The following is a 14,727-nucleotide window of genomic DNA, read 5'->3' as shown; positions in this document are numbered from 1 at the left end:
TATAGTGGTAAAAACATTTTGACCTGTTGTCATCTTCCAGACTTATTCACAACAGAAAAATTACTCTATTATTTTTCTGTAGTCAAAAATGAGGGAAATTCAAGAGCTGGTATTCTCTGAGGGGTGCCTTGAGTCAGAAGGTTGAAAACTGCTGTATTAGATGTTTATAGTCTTAGTTCAGCCTTCAGCAAGTTTACTGTAAATAAATTAATATTGAAAAGTGTTTCTTTGTAATTACTTTATCATCCTTAGGTATAAGCCATGATTTTGAAAGCCTTAGCAGTCATGGCAGGACATTTTTCCAAAGTGCAAATTTCCTGTATGTGCTACAATAGATTAGACACTGCCCTAGTCTTATTAGTGTTTTTTTAAGTCTGCTCTCCTCATATTGTTCATTTACCAAGCATCAATGCATGAACAACTCATGCCCCCAGTGGCTGGGAGGGCATGGTAGCAGTGGGAGCGTGGTGGTGGTAAGCAGGGGAGCTCCCACAGATGCTGGCAGCGCTGTCAGCAGCTGGGGGTGTGGGGAGGGAGGGCGCGAGCACCTGCAGCCATTACTAGTAGTGGTGACAGCCAGCGGGGATCGCAGACCACCCGCAGACACCATCGGCGGTGGGGTGACAAGTAGCAACCGCCCACAGGCACTGCTGACAGTGTCGGTGATGCCTTTTTGTAGGGGGTGCACATGCACCCACTATGCGTCGCCCCTGCATCAATGAGCATACTGCCAGGAGAAGAACTAGCTTCCACCACCATTAATAGAACATTCTGACCTGCCACTGTAAAATCAAAACAGGAAATGGATATTTGGGAGGAAAAATCCTCTTACCCTGATCACTGAAAGGAAACCCCCATACCTATAGTTAAACTATGCAAAAAATCTCACTTTGTTATCAATCCAATATATGTACTTATAAATGAATATTTGGTTTATAATTTACAACTGATTTGCATTTCACTTCTAGATCTTTATGACAGAGATTATGACTGAGCAATGTTAATGTGAATTCTACATGTTGTTGTATCGTTCATAGCTTTTGGGCTTTTTGGCAATGAACTTAAGCCCATGCTCAACCTCACCATGTGAACAGTCCCTTTGACTTCATGAGGGGTTATTCAGATGCTTATAGTTGGGTACCTACTGGTATACCCTGCTGAAGCAGGCATTCCCTTTTCAAGGTGTTCTTATTTGCATGTACACATTTATTGTACATACTTTATTCTTTGTTTTAATATTTTTTATTTTTCCTGACCTTTATGTCAAATGCAAAAAGCCCATGTGACAAAGGTCAAAGGCCAAAATGAGACCAAAGATTGATGTGGTGTAAAAAAATCCATACTGTTCATGATTGGTTGATTAGGGTCTGGGAAGGATGATGATCAGGCCAAAAGAGAAAGTAGGTTGCAGGGTAGTCGGAAAAGAGGGGCCCAGAGTTCTCTGTAAGGCCAAAGAAAAGGAGTGAATTACTGTAGAAAGGGTTAGAAACAGGGGCCAGATTCTAAGATGGGGGCTGTCAGAAATCAGAAGAAGAAATGAAAACTGAGGAGGAACCAAGAAGGACTAAAAGCTGAAGCCTGGGGAGGACATAAGTGCTTTGTTTTGGAATTTGTGTTTGAGTTTTATGTCGTGAGAGATGGTTCATTTCTGTGATCCGCAGCTTAAAGAGAGGAGAGGTTGAAGAAAAGTCAAGCTGTATGAATCTTCATAATTTTCATAACAACTGTTTCTTTTGGGACTTTGGTACTATCAAAGAGGTGGGACTGCATGTGGCCTAGCCAGGAAGCCCGTTCACAAGAAGGGGCAGACTGTAGTCAGACTAGACCGGCTGTTGGCAGAGAGTTCCAGGTGAGTAAAGACTTCTATGCCTTGTCCTGCCCTAGGGGGCCACTCTGGTTAGCCAAACACTCGCCTACATGATTCAAGAGTGCAATAGTCAGGTAATGAGGGAGGGTTTTGTACTGGATTTTGGTGAAACAGTATTGTGCTGGGCATTGGTCTGAATGTAAATAGGTGAACTTGTATTAAGTGCAATTTATTAAATACTTTCTTCCTGTCTGGGATGGCTTACTTAGGGCATCCCCTCCTTAGACGTCAATGAGGCAGAGTGGTGATCTCATGCTGGAGGCTGCAGAAAACCTCATGGGAAGTTTTATCATTCATTTAGGATAAACATAGGGAGCCATCAAGCTCTTCTACGGAATAGATAGTTGCAACAAAATGAACTACCACACAAAGTGCAGGACCCATCAGAAACACGTTATGTAGGCTTTGGCAAAGCCAAAAACACAACAGATGGAGACAGAGAAGACAATAAGAAAGCACCAGGGAATCACAGGCACGACCCTAAGAAAAAAGCCAAAGAGGAAAGGTTTTTGTCTAAGTGCTGGCTGGAAAGCAGCTTGAAACTGTGAAGAAAGCAGCTATTTCCTGCTGTTTTATTCCCACCGTGTTGTGGAAAAGAGGATTTTGCATGTTCTTCATAAATAAACAAGACTGCATCAAGAAATACTTGACTCTGCATCAATAATCTACCCCAGCTGGAAAAAGACCCTGAATTTTGGCTAGGCACCATGGCCTGAGCAGGTAAACCCTGGTGTTATAAGTGGGAACCTGCTTCCAATAAGAGAAATGCTATGTTCTTGAACCACAGTGGAAAAATGGCAGAACTACTCTCAGAAATGGAAAATGGCCAAAAACAATAAAAACACAACTTTGCAGCAGGAATTAAAGTGGCATCATCTGGGAACTTCCCAGGAAGGACTGAGAGATGATTTGCCAATGGACATACAATCCTTGAAGGCACCAGCTTTCACATGCCTGAACAAGCTGGCTACCTACACAGAATAGCTCAGCTACCAAGTCCTCAGTCTGGGTTGACAAGGCAAATTGATAAAGTGACCAGCACCCTGACTGCCATGGAGAAGAAGGTTTTCCAGGAAATGGGGGTTACTGTGAAGGGTATGGTCAATTTGGAACTTGCTAACAGAGTGGAGCTATAGCAACAACGGATGAAGCTAAAAAAATATTTCCAAAGGGAGCTCAAAGGTTTGCAGACCACAGTGGAATTTTCCTGGAGGATGAATGGGCCCAGCTAATTTACTTGTCTCTGCCTTTTGTAATTAAGTGGCCCAGAAGGAAGAAGTCATGCTGTACTAGCTCAAGTGATACATAAGCTGATCCCATTAGTTTGATGAAGAACATTAAAAAAGAAGAAGGAAACTAACCTTACTTAGGGCAGCTTTGCAGTCCTGCTCTCTCCTTCTATTTCACAGCGTTGGAAACTCATAAGCTCTTTTCAGAATCATAGATCCACCCATGGAGACCAGTCTTCAGCAATAGCTAGGGCAGTGATTTTTCAACCAGGTTCCCACGGCGCCCTGGGGTGTCTTGAGATCCTTTTAAGAGTAGCATAGTCTAACATACAATGTTAGCACTGTCAGGTGTGCCAACAAGATTCATAAGATAAACCCAGAGATTTCAAATAGGATTGCATAATATTAAAAATATTCTGCCATGTTGTGGGCTTTTTGAGTTCTTTGTGACAGTAGAATTTCTTCATAATTTTCTGTAATCAAAAACAAATGAAAACTAAGAGCCTGTATTTTCTGAGGGGTGCCTTGAACCTAAAGAGGATGCTTTGAGTCTGCCCATGGGTGCCTTGAGCCTAAGAAGGTTGAGAACCACTGAGGTAGGGTTTCAGCTCTAGTTAAGCAGGAAGGGGGAGGGGGAATCTGTGTAGCCATAACTCTGGAGAAATCTTTTTTATTCTTTTTTCTTCTACTTTTCAAAAACAAGGTGCCTATTATATTCTGAGGCATGCTGCATGAGAGAAAATACAGTAATAATCTTGAGAATAAATTTGCTTTTCCTGATTGGAGAACAGTGCTGTGCTATAATTTCAGTCACAAACAAGCCTGAACAAAGTATGGTAATGCTGATGCTTTGTCTGATTTCCATGTTGAGAGGCCAATTGTAAACACTACTTTAAACAGAATAGCAAGGAATCAGTGGCTCAAGGAAATGAGCCGACTCAGAAGAGATGCCTGTTTTTTCTCTTGCCGTGGTTTGCAGAAATACAAATGTTTCTGGCTCTTCCACTGGAACAGCAGATATAGGGCTGCAGAAATAGACTCCAGAGCAGTTAAATCTTCCCAAAGGTATTTTCTGATACCAGGTAGTAAGTGATTAGAAAGTAATTTGGAAAATTCAGCTACCCTGGAAAGTGGTGATGACTTTAGATTATCACAATTAAAGTCTTCTTGTCCAAGTGGGATAACCTTGTTTTGGAGATGAAACAGTATATAAGGGATCAGGAAGGAGGTAGGTGAAATATAGCCAAATAAAGTGAAAAGGGAGATTTTAGAGGTAGGGCATGGTTTTTGGAGTCCCAAAGCTTCACCAAAGTTAAAAGTTGGTGAAACGCAAGCAGAATATAGGAATATTGTGTGAGAAATGTGTTGAAAAAATGGTCCCCCTAATAAAGGGAAAATAACATGCTGCAGTACTGCATGAGGGCATTAATGGGGTGAACTGCATGCAAATCAGAGCATGCAAATGCCCTAGCGAACTTGGCTGTTTATCTTCAGCTGAAAAAACTCTTGGAATGTGTATAAGTAGGTTACCTCTGTGCTTGGACCTCTGCCTAAGATGAAATCTGTTTTGTTATTAGGCATGGACTGATTGACAAAACGATATGAAGTTAACCCAATAAGTAACAAGACACTTTCATTAAGAAACAGTCTCCTTTGTTGAACAGAGAACTAAAACAACAAGAATCCCCACCTGCAGTCATGCCCCAGAACAAAGTTCAACGTGGATCAGAAATTCAACTATGCATGCACCAGGCTTTCACTGGGTTTTGTTTTCTGGATCTCTGTATATGTGAAGACACAATCAACAATGCCACAGAAGGAGGTGGAGAGGAAGAACCAGACACAGAAACAATTGTGGGTCATGTCCCTAAAAAGAAAACCAAAGGTGCAGACAGAAGTGACAATTTTCTCCTGATCCAGCCCCTGGAAGTGCTCTACAGCCATTACCAAACACAAGTGCACAGCTGCAAAACACTTTAAAAGGGCCTGATCCCACAACAGTCTGAAACCTCCTTACATGAGGGTTCAGATGAAGACGCTCCAGAATGGAGCACTTTCAGTAACTTCTGTTTGCAAGCATTAGGAGCAGGGCTGGCCTAATGCAGTTTAGCCCTGCTCCCAACACTGTCTTCAGAATGGGAGTGGGGGAAGAGAAAGAAGGGGGTTTGGCCTGTGGTTTTTTCAGCCAGTACTGAGGTTGGGGCAGGTGGATTGGAGCCACTCCCTCTCCCCCTACCTGGCAGGGACACCAGTCTACCTACCCCACCCTCCTAAAGAACTGCTCTAATAAAAATGCCAGAGCATCACATCCATTAAGCCCACACACATTTAAAAATGGCTGTGGGATGTTTTAAGTAAAGGTCATTCGACGAGTTTTAGTTAAAGTGCCCCAGCAGCCAGTTTTAAATCCACTGAGGCTTATACACATGATGCTGTGGCAATGCTAGCGCATTTTATTTTGAACACAGAGCAGACTCAATTAATCTAGTCTGTTCTTCTGAGCACATGTATAGGTACCCATAGTTCAACTTGTTTGGTGAATCTGAGTCCAGGTAAGGGAACATCCAGGGCCAGATTAACACATAGGCAAACTAGGCACATGAAGAAGAGGCCCCGTTGTGCTTATTTTACAAATTATAGTTATTGAGTGAAGAAGTAGGGGCCCATGAGTTTGTTTACCTATGGTCCACTAAAGGGTTAATCCAGCCCTGGAAACATCTTAAAATAATAGTTTATGGCGTGTCAATACAAAACTTCACTGGTTGGATCAAAGCTAGAGTAAGAAAGAGCTATGTCTCACATAGAAGCAAAGTATTTTGGGTATGCAAAAGCTACCAAAATCAACAACTAGACTGAGTTAAACTTATATCCCTAAGTATATATCTGTGCTACAGATTGCTGTGTAATATAAAGATACTTGAGCAAGCTTTAAATAAGCTAGCTCATGTACTGGGAAACAATCTTACTTTAGTAGCATGGAGTTTCACATGAATCAAATGTAATCTGCCTCTTGACAGAGGAAATGGACCTGCATGGAGCTCCATAGCGCTGTGGTTAGACTGCACTATGTGGTTAGGATGTCTTGCTGAGACTTAGATCACGCTGAAGACACCGTCTAAGGATTTTTTGTGGAATTTCTAATATTTCCGCTTTAGCCATCCAGGTAGTTGAGGGACAGAGTGGTATAACTTAAAATGTCAACCCCCTTTAGCATGTCACAGCTTTGTGTTCCTTCTGCTAAACAGCAAGTCAGAACATGCAAGTACCCTGGCGGTGTGACTGCCAATTCCCAGCTGAACTTGAAAGCTGTTTATCTTCAGCTAAAAAATGCCTAGTATGTGCACATATAGGTTACTGCTCAGAGTCTGTGTGGACAATTCCTTGAGTCCTACAGGACCCAGATAAATATTGCTTAAATTGTAGCAGAGCTAGGGAGCTGGTTCATAAGGATGGCAAATACTCTCACTCCTCCACCAATGAATGTCTTTGCTGTAGCCTGAGCAAAACGTTTGCATGTTTCAAACTGTGTAATGTTTGGTTTGGTTTTGGGGGGTTGGGGGTGACGTTTTTCTGCCCTTGAGCTCAAAGATGTGATATTAAACATCTGGGAGATAAACCTGCACTTACACAACTCCCTTGGAGCAGATTAGCTGTGCCAGGATGAGACACAGACATCTCTTTGTCCTGAGTCAGGGCATGGCAGCGCCACATGTGTGCCTGACATATCCCCTGCTGAGTGATTCCTAGAGTCCACCTCTTTAAGTAGGGAACTTGGACAAGTGCTCCCAGGGCTTCGGGAGCCAATCCTGCAGGGAAATTCCCGGGACCCATGGTCTCCCACAAAGCAAATAGATGTCCATTCCAAAAATGCAACACAAATGTTTACCACCTATTGTTGCAGCTGTGACTGGGCACTTGTGGTGCAACACGGGGCATGGCCATCTCTTTGCTTGGGCTGCGTGCGGCTGTAACAATTTTTATGGTGGCACAAAGGTGATGTCCATTTGCAGCCCTAGAAAGACATTTGTTTTGAGGCTATGTTGGCTGACTTTACCAATTTACAGTGCAGATGACAAGTAGTGAGAATGGCATGATCAACCAAATCTCAGTATTTTATTGCTGGAACATGTAAGGCTGCTGTTCTCATTGTGGCCAAAAATTATCCCTCCTCTTCATTTTAAGTCAAACTTGAACTGATATTCAGGGTTATTCAGTCTACTATTTATTTAGGGAAACTATACAAAAGTGTTATTCACACAGTGATCCAGCTGTGATTCACGGAGATTTCAGGAATCCCAGAGAGCTGCTAGTTGAAGCCCAAGAGATACTGAAAGGTCTTCTAAACAAAGTCTATCTCTGCCCTATGATTAACTGTTTCATGCCTTTGTTGGTATAAATGCAATCATAATCAATGAAGTGGTCAGTACCAAACTTGGTAAGGCAGCAGCAAGCATGTTAAAGGACAAAATTAACCTGCACAGCTGCCTGGAGAATTAAGAGTTTCACTGAGGTCCACAGGAAGGAAATGAACCTAAATGCAGGACTTGCATTTGTCCTTACTGAACTTCAGAAGATTTCTTTTGGTACAAGACTCCAATCTGTCTAGATCACTCTGAATCTTAGCCCTATCCTCTAGCATATCTATTACTCTACTCAGCATGGTATCAACTGCAAACTTGCTGAGGATGAACTCCATCCCATCTTCCAGATAACTGATGAAGATATAGAACAGAACTGGCCCCAGAAATGACATCTGAGCACTCCACTTGATATTGGCTGCCAACTAGACATTGAGCCATTTATTTGCCCCCTTGAGCCTGATGATCCAGCCAGTTTTCTATCAACCTTACAGTCCATTCATCCAACCGGTACTTCCTCAGCTTGTCTGCAAGAATGCTACCGGAGACCATATCAAAGGCCTTGCTAAGTCAAGGTATATCAAGTTCACTGCTCTCCCTGCATCCACAGATCCAGTCATTTCATCCTAAAAGGCAATTGGGTTGGTCAGGCATGACTTCCCTTTGATGAATCCATGCTGACTGTTCCTAGTCACCTTCTCCCCTGAGTCCTTAGAAATGGATTCTTTGAGGACCTGCTCCATGATTTTTCTGGAGATTGAGGTGAGGCTGACCAGTCTGTAGTTCCCTGGATCCACCTACTTCCCTTTCTTAAAGATGGGCACTATATTTTCCCTTTTCCATCTGGGACCTCTCCTGATCATCATGAGTTTTGAAAGATTAAAGCTAGTGGCACTGAAAACACATTGGCCAACTTCCTCAGCACACTTGGGTATATTTCATCTGCCCCCATGGACTTGTACACATCCAGCTTTTCTAAATAATCTCTAACCTGTTCTTTTGCTGCTATTGGCTACTCACCTTCTCCCCAAACTGTGCTTCCAGGTGCAGTAATCTGGGAGCTGACCTTGTCTATGAAGACTGAGGTGAAAGGCATTGAGTATTTGAGCCTTTTCCACATCATCTGTCAATAGGTTATTAGTTATCTGGCTGTCACTGGAAGGACCCTGAAAGCTGCAGTACCACAATGCCAAAACAGGACCTGGGTGGAAGCTCTGCTGGTGAGAATCTTTCCTGGCCAGACACCTCACAAGTGCAATAAGAGGAAGAGCTGGCAGTGCCAGTGGCTCTAGCATTTTGACTTCCTCAAGTTATTTCTCTGGGCCTCTTAAGTTTGGTTCCTACTTCTTCTTGTCCTCCTCCCCAAGGGACCTTTCCTAGCAAACTCCCCTGTAAGCTGGCTTGTTCACTGCTCCTTTGTCCTGAAAGGTTCCATTTTCCCTGCATCCTTACAGTGCATCCCACCAGCCTTACAGTGGAGGAAGGCGAGAGAGAGAGCAAACTCCCTAGCCAATTCCCCACTTCCTCTGGTCTCTAGTTAAACAAGAGACTTAAGTATTAATCTAACTGCTGAGTTTTAGCTACTTATGTTACATATCTAGGTTAGTCGCTCTTAATTAAATAAAGAACTTACCTTAAAGGCTCCCTTTCAAGGAGGGGGAGGGTTAGGGTTAGGGAGGCAAACTGACTTGCTAACTTCCCTGTTTGCTGTCCCAATTTTTTTACTCCCTGGTCACTCAGAGGGGTCTACTATTTATACATTCTTGGGCCTGGACTGGTTCTGCTCCTTTGCTAGGGCTTTTGTCACAGGTAGGTAGCAGTCATGCAGCTCACAGCACTCCCAGCTGCTCAGAGCCAAATACACAACCAACCAACAAACACTCACCAACACAAACATATAGACAGTCCTGGCTCACTTACCTTCCAGGAGCAGTATCTGGTGCCTGGCTCTTCTTCCTCTTCCTCCTTTTGCTCCCAGCAACCTGCTTGCAAACTGCCTTCCTTGCAAACTTGCCTTTCCTTATGTGAAAAATTGGCAAAGCACCTCTGTATTTCTAAATCTGTCCCCTTAGAATCCATAAGAGTCATGGTAAGTGGGCCAAAACCATCTCTATGTACCTTGACAACAGAGAGAGAGAGAGAATGATAGTAATTGTAAGCAACAAAACCATATCACAGCATCAAAATCGAATGAGTAATCTTGTAGCTTGCCTTAAGGCAAATATCTAGCTGATCTCATATCAAACTGCAACAAAATGTCAATGCTTCAATAGCTTTGACATTCCTTTACTATCAGGAGGCAATAATGAATCCTTCTGAGCTACTAAGGGATGATTATATCAGAATAAGAAGATAATGCATTTTATCTCTGGAAACAGCCTCCCCTTCACTGCATTTGAGAATAACCAATGGCCAGTGAACAACCTGGTGATTAACTATAGCAGCCAAATACCGCTCTCCTAGATTTAGTGTCAAATACCAAACAACATAAAAAATAGATCTATTGAGCAGGAGAAGATGAGTATTTTTTGAGGCAAGCCCTGCTTTTTCAGTTGGAAAAAGGATACATCTTCAAAGCAGAAGCCAAGAGGTACCTATAACAGAGCCGGGTAATGTTTAAGTTGTAGAAAGTTCCAATGAACTTTCCAAACAGATATGATATCAGAGAAAGCTGCAGGCAAATGTGGTAGCATGCATAATTCAGCAAAAAAGGGTCTATTTGAAATTTGACTGGACCTGCTATGGCAGAAAAGCAAGTGCATACTCTGTCCAGTACACAGAGAGGACAGCTACAGGACAGGCACATTCTGAACCTTATTGATTTTAGGGATAGAACTGTTTCCATGGGCATTCCTTGTATTTAAAAAGGAACAGACCACTATAGGGTAATATCTCCACAACTAAAATGTTCATTTTACACACCACCTTTCTCCAGAGTCAAACTGCAGGATAATTGCCTAACTAATCACAGTGGCTGGAATGGCATGTAGGGAAGCATTGGTTTGTACTGGACCTGTGATTCAAAATCAGCTGGGTTTCATAAATTGAGAACAACACTTTAAACTGTATCTGGAAACAAACTGGATGCCAGCACATTCTGAATACATCGTGTTTGGCATGGCGTGCACTGATGTATCAGTGAGTAGCTAGCTGCATGTTGTGCTAGCTGCCAATTTCTACCAGGCTTTTTTATGACTTGTGCCGTGCTCAGTTTTACAACTTTTTCTGCTGTCCAGATGTGACAAGTTTCAGAGTTTTCTGTGATGCCAGTCAATGTGTTCATAATTTTCTCAGTGTCAGGTGCTTTTTCAACTCATGTACTTCTGCAAGTGTTACTGCTTGGCCAGGCACTGAGCCCGGCCCTGTCCCCTCCAAGCAGTGCTGCCTGAGCCAAGTACCAAGCCTGACCCCATCCCCTGCGAGCAGCACCCGGCTTGGTGCTCAGGCAGGTATCCCATTACTTGGAATGACACTATTAAAGTTAATGGAGTGACACCAAGGACTAATTTGGCTTTATTAGAATAAAATCAATAATCTTTTAAATGATCATTAATCTATCTTTAACATATCCAAATTATATGTGGGTATTTGGCGGAAAGAGGGTGTTCCCCTTCTCTGACGCCCACCCTCCCTACTTTCTGTTTCACAGTTATCTGTACAAACTGGCACATTTCAGTCTGGTTCTAAAATTATCAGGATCAGAGACCAGTGGAATAAAGGAAACACAATTTCCCTTTAAAACAACTAGCATAGGACATTGTGCTTAAATAATGGTAAATGATTGAGTGAAGTCAAAATATAACATTAGCATTTTTCATAAAATAAGAACCGAGTTAAATAGTCAGCCATTGTGGTACCAACAGCCACTGTTATTCCTTGTTTTGAAGCAGAAAAGCACCTATGTGCCATTGCCTTGATAACAGCTAAAGTAAATGGTTAAAGTTAACACATACTTAAGAGTTTGATGAACTGGGATAGACTTAAGCATCTGCTTAAGAGCTTTTCTAATTCAGGTCCTAATTAATACTATTGTCACTTAAAGGAAATGGTGTTAACTTGGTTCTCTTCTGAATTCCACTGTAAAAGAGAATGGATTATTGCTTGGGAATTAATCTTGCTTCTTGAAATGGTCTCTTCCCCTTCTCCCCTCCCCGCCCCCCCCAGAAAAAAGTCATTGAGGGCTAAGATTTTTAGGCTTTTTAAATTTGTGTACCCTAAACAATACTTAATCATTAGTGAGGCTGTGATGAAATCTATCTACCGTTTTTCCTGGTGTATAAAGAGAGTTTTGAAGCCCAATTTTTAACACTTAAAATTCAACCTTGACTTATATACCATATCAGTACTTTTGACTCCCTACCCCAGCGCTCCTCCAGCCTCAGCCCAGCCCCAACCTGACTTTCTTCACCCAATGACAGCATCCTTGTTGCTGGAGGTCATGGGGCCTGGGCCCAGGCTGAGTGAGGCCTGTGGGCCTTGCCATCACTATGGAGTCACTGCTTGGCCAGGCACTGAGCCCAGCCCTGTCCCCTCCAAGCACCAGCCAAGTACCAAGCCTGACCCCATCCCCTGCGAGCAGCACTGGGCTTGGTGCTCAGCTGGTGTGGCTCAGGCAGCACCACTCACAGGGGATGGAGCTGGGTTCAGTGCCCAGCCAAGCATCTCCATAGTGTGCTCGCAGGAGATGGGGCCATGCCAGCTGAGCCCAGCATCACTTACAAGGGATGGGGACAGGTTCAGCACTCCCCCTGTGAGCAGCATGGATGGTGATGCACCAACTGAGTGCCAAGCCCAGCCCCATGCTCTTTAAGCGGTGCTGTGGCACATGTCCACCCCCTACGTGTCTGGCCCACAATGAGGGAGCACGGGGGCCAATATAAGTCAACAACATATTTCTGATCCAAAAAGTTAAGTTGACTTAGACATTGGATCTATGAAATTCCTAACTTTTTGGGTCATAAAAATGGGGCCAACTTATATACTACATTGACCTGTACACCATGAAATATGGTGTATTAAAATACTGTTGTTGTTATTAAAATACTAGTGTTGTATTGAAATACTAGTAGAATAGTCTTACTATCTGAATAGTTGAATGATCAAATGAACCTTTTTCAGTGAAACCAAAGTACCTTTGTAATGCAGTAATTCTCTGCAAGGAGAAATGCATTTAATCTTGATTCTTGAAATGGTCTCTTTCTGCCTCAAAACGTCCTTTATTATCTTGATCCCAGTCTTTTCAAAGGAAGAAAAAGTATATCTAGCAACATTATCTCTCTGTAACAAAGTTGTATAGGTAAAGTGTTTTAATTAAGAAAAAGGTCTCTGTGCTAATGTTCATAATTAAGAAGTCTTTTAATTCGTAAATCTTCCGAGTTATATTCCTATCCATCCTATTGTGGAAGAGACTGTCCTTCATGTTGAATTTAATTTTTTATTTTCTCTTTGAACTTGTATCATGTCAATCCAGACAGTGACACTTCCCATTCAACATACTGAGTCAGTTCACTGACTCACTGAGATATTTTCATGGTGTCCACTATCTACCTGTACAAGGAGCTGGCAGCCTGGCCCAGCTCATATGAACCTTCCTAAGCAGTAGTCTTAAATTATACTATAACATATAGTTCATAAGCAACTTGTTTCTGGGTATAATCAGTCCTAATTTGATTTCACACTTCAGTGGGACCTCACAGTGTAACTTTGTGGTGAGGAGAATGGTTTTATATGAATTAAATTAAGATTCAAGACAGCTGGGTTTAGTTCTTGCCCATGATATAATTTCTATTGTAGCTTTCAGCAAGTCTCTCTGACTAGAAAAAGGGATGGATGATCCTTCATGTCTCTCACTCTCATTTTCTTTTACCTCTACAATAAGGGGGGACAAAATACAGCCCTCAGGCTGGACCACCCAGTGATTCCAGCCCCGTCTGCCCATCCTGCTCCTGGATGCTGTTCCCCACCCACCCATCCCATCTGCCTGGCTGAGCACACCCTGCCCAGAGGGGTCCCAGCCAGTCTCAATGGAGACCCCCACCTGCCCGCTCTGTCTGGCATCCCTGGCAATGGATACAGAGCAGACAGACCTGGACCAGATAAGATCAGTTGCCCCCCCGCCACCCCATACTACACCTGGTCAGATCAGCACCCCTCTCCTTTCCCATCCCCATCCCGCCCCCCCCCGCTCCACCCGCAGCAGTTCACCAAAAATCCTACAATGGCCCTCCAGCCAAAATAATTGCCCACTCCATGTAAAATGTCATCTCTCTAGGACAGAAATCATCTCCTTCTGTGCATGTGCAGTGCCTGGCTCAGGAGGGACATGAGCTCATATAAGGACTTTGATTACAACTGTATTATTACAATGACTGGACTTGAACGTAGGAAATCTGAACATTGCATTCAGAATTTTCATCATGTGTATGAAATTGATCTAATATAAGAGGGCTGCTAGCAGAGCGTAAAAGGTCTTAAATGGAAATTATCTGGTGGAAATAAAATTCTCCTTAACCACACTCTGGGCCAGCACTAATACAGTCTCTCTCTCTCTCTCTCTCAAATTTACCCACAGTATAATTCAAGCATCTGACAATGTGACATGTTATGTGGATGGATCAGCTGAAGCACATACAGCTGTGTATATATGGGACACAGGTGCCTGTGTTTGTTTGCTCTGAAATTCATAACCACATTTTGGGGCTGACTCGCTCGTCATTTTAGAGGAGAGGATGAATGTAGTCAGTGCTAATGAATGGCACTGCCCTCTGTGGTCTGCTTCATCCTCCCATGTGAAATCCAAGAAGTGTACTAGACTGCTCTGTAAACAAAAGTTGGCATGAGCAAATGGGAATTTGTATTTAATAAAGCAGGCTGGATAGAGATTTGTATTCTCTGCTGAATATTTACTGTTGTCTTGCCTTCCTGGAAGTGGGGTAAGGCAAGCACTTTCAGAAACAGATCAAAACGTTTCCTAGTTTCACTGGAACTTATATAAACAAAGTATCTGGCATTAGGCATGTCATGATTACTTTATAACTTCCCATCACTTCAAGATTGCAGACTTCAGCACTATATTTCCAATGACAGAAGGCAGCATATAAGCCTGCTGCCTAGTGCCTACCTTCCTCATTCGGTATCAGCTGGGGCAACCAAGAGATGCCTCCTATCAGCAACAATTTGGTGGGAAAGGGGACATATTTGGCATGGAAGGGAGGGGAACCAGGACCAGTAGAGCAGGAAATAGCAATTGTGAAGGGTTACAGATATCCCTCTC

At 42.9% G+C, this 14,727-nt stretch overlaps 1 long non-coding RNA gene across 1 annotated transcript in view; it reads right to left on the bottom strand.

Annotated features, from left to right (window-relative positions):
• Positions 1-14,727, bottom strand: part of LOC149864293 (uncharacterized) — a 120,259-nt gene that overhangs the window by 5,065 nt on the left and 100,467 nt on the right. Inside the window, exon 2 of the long non-coding RNA XR_016442585.1 lies at positions 9,375-9,572. This is a non-coding gene — a long non-coding RNA (uncharacterized LOC149864293). The remainder of the gene's footprint in view (positions 1-9,374; positions 9,573-14,727) is intronic.

Source organism: Crocodylus siamensis, chromosome 5 (assembly GCF_052110815.1).
Source record: "Crocodylus siamensis isolate JL-2025a chromosome 5, ASM5211081v1, whole genome shotgun sequence".
NCBI classification, from domain to species: Eukaryota; Metazoa; Chordata; order Crocodylia; family Crocodylidae; genus Crocodylus; species Crocodylus siamensis.
Note: the sequence above shows the minus strand (reverse complement) of the source record. Positions and strands in the feature narration are given on the sequence as shown.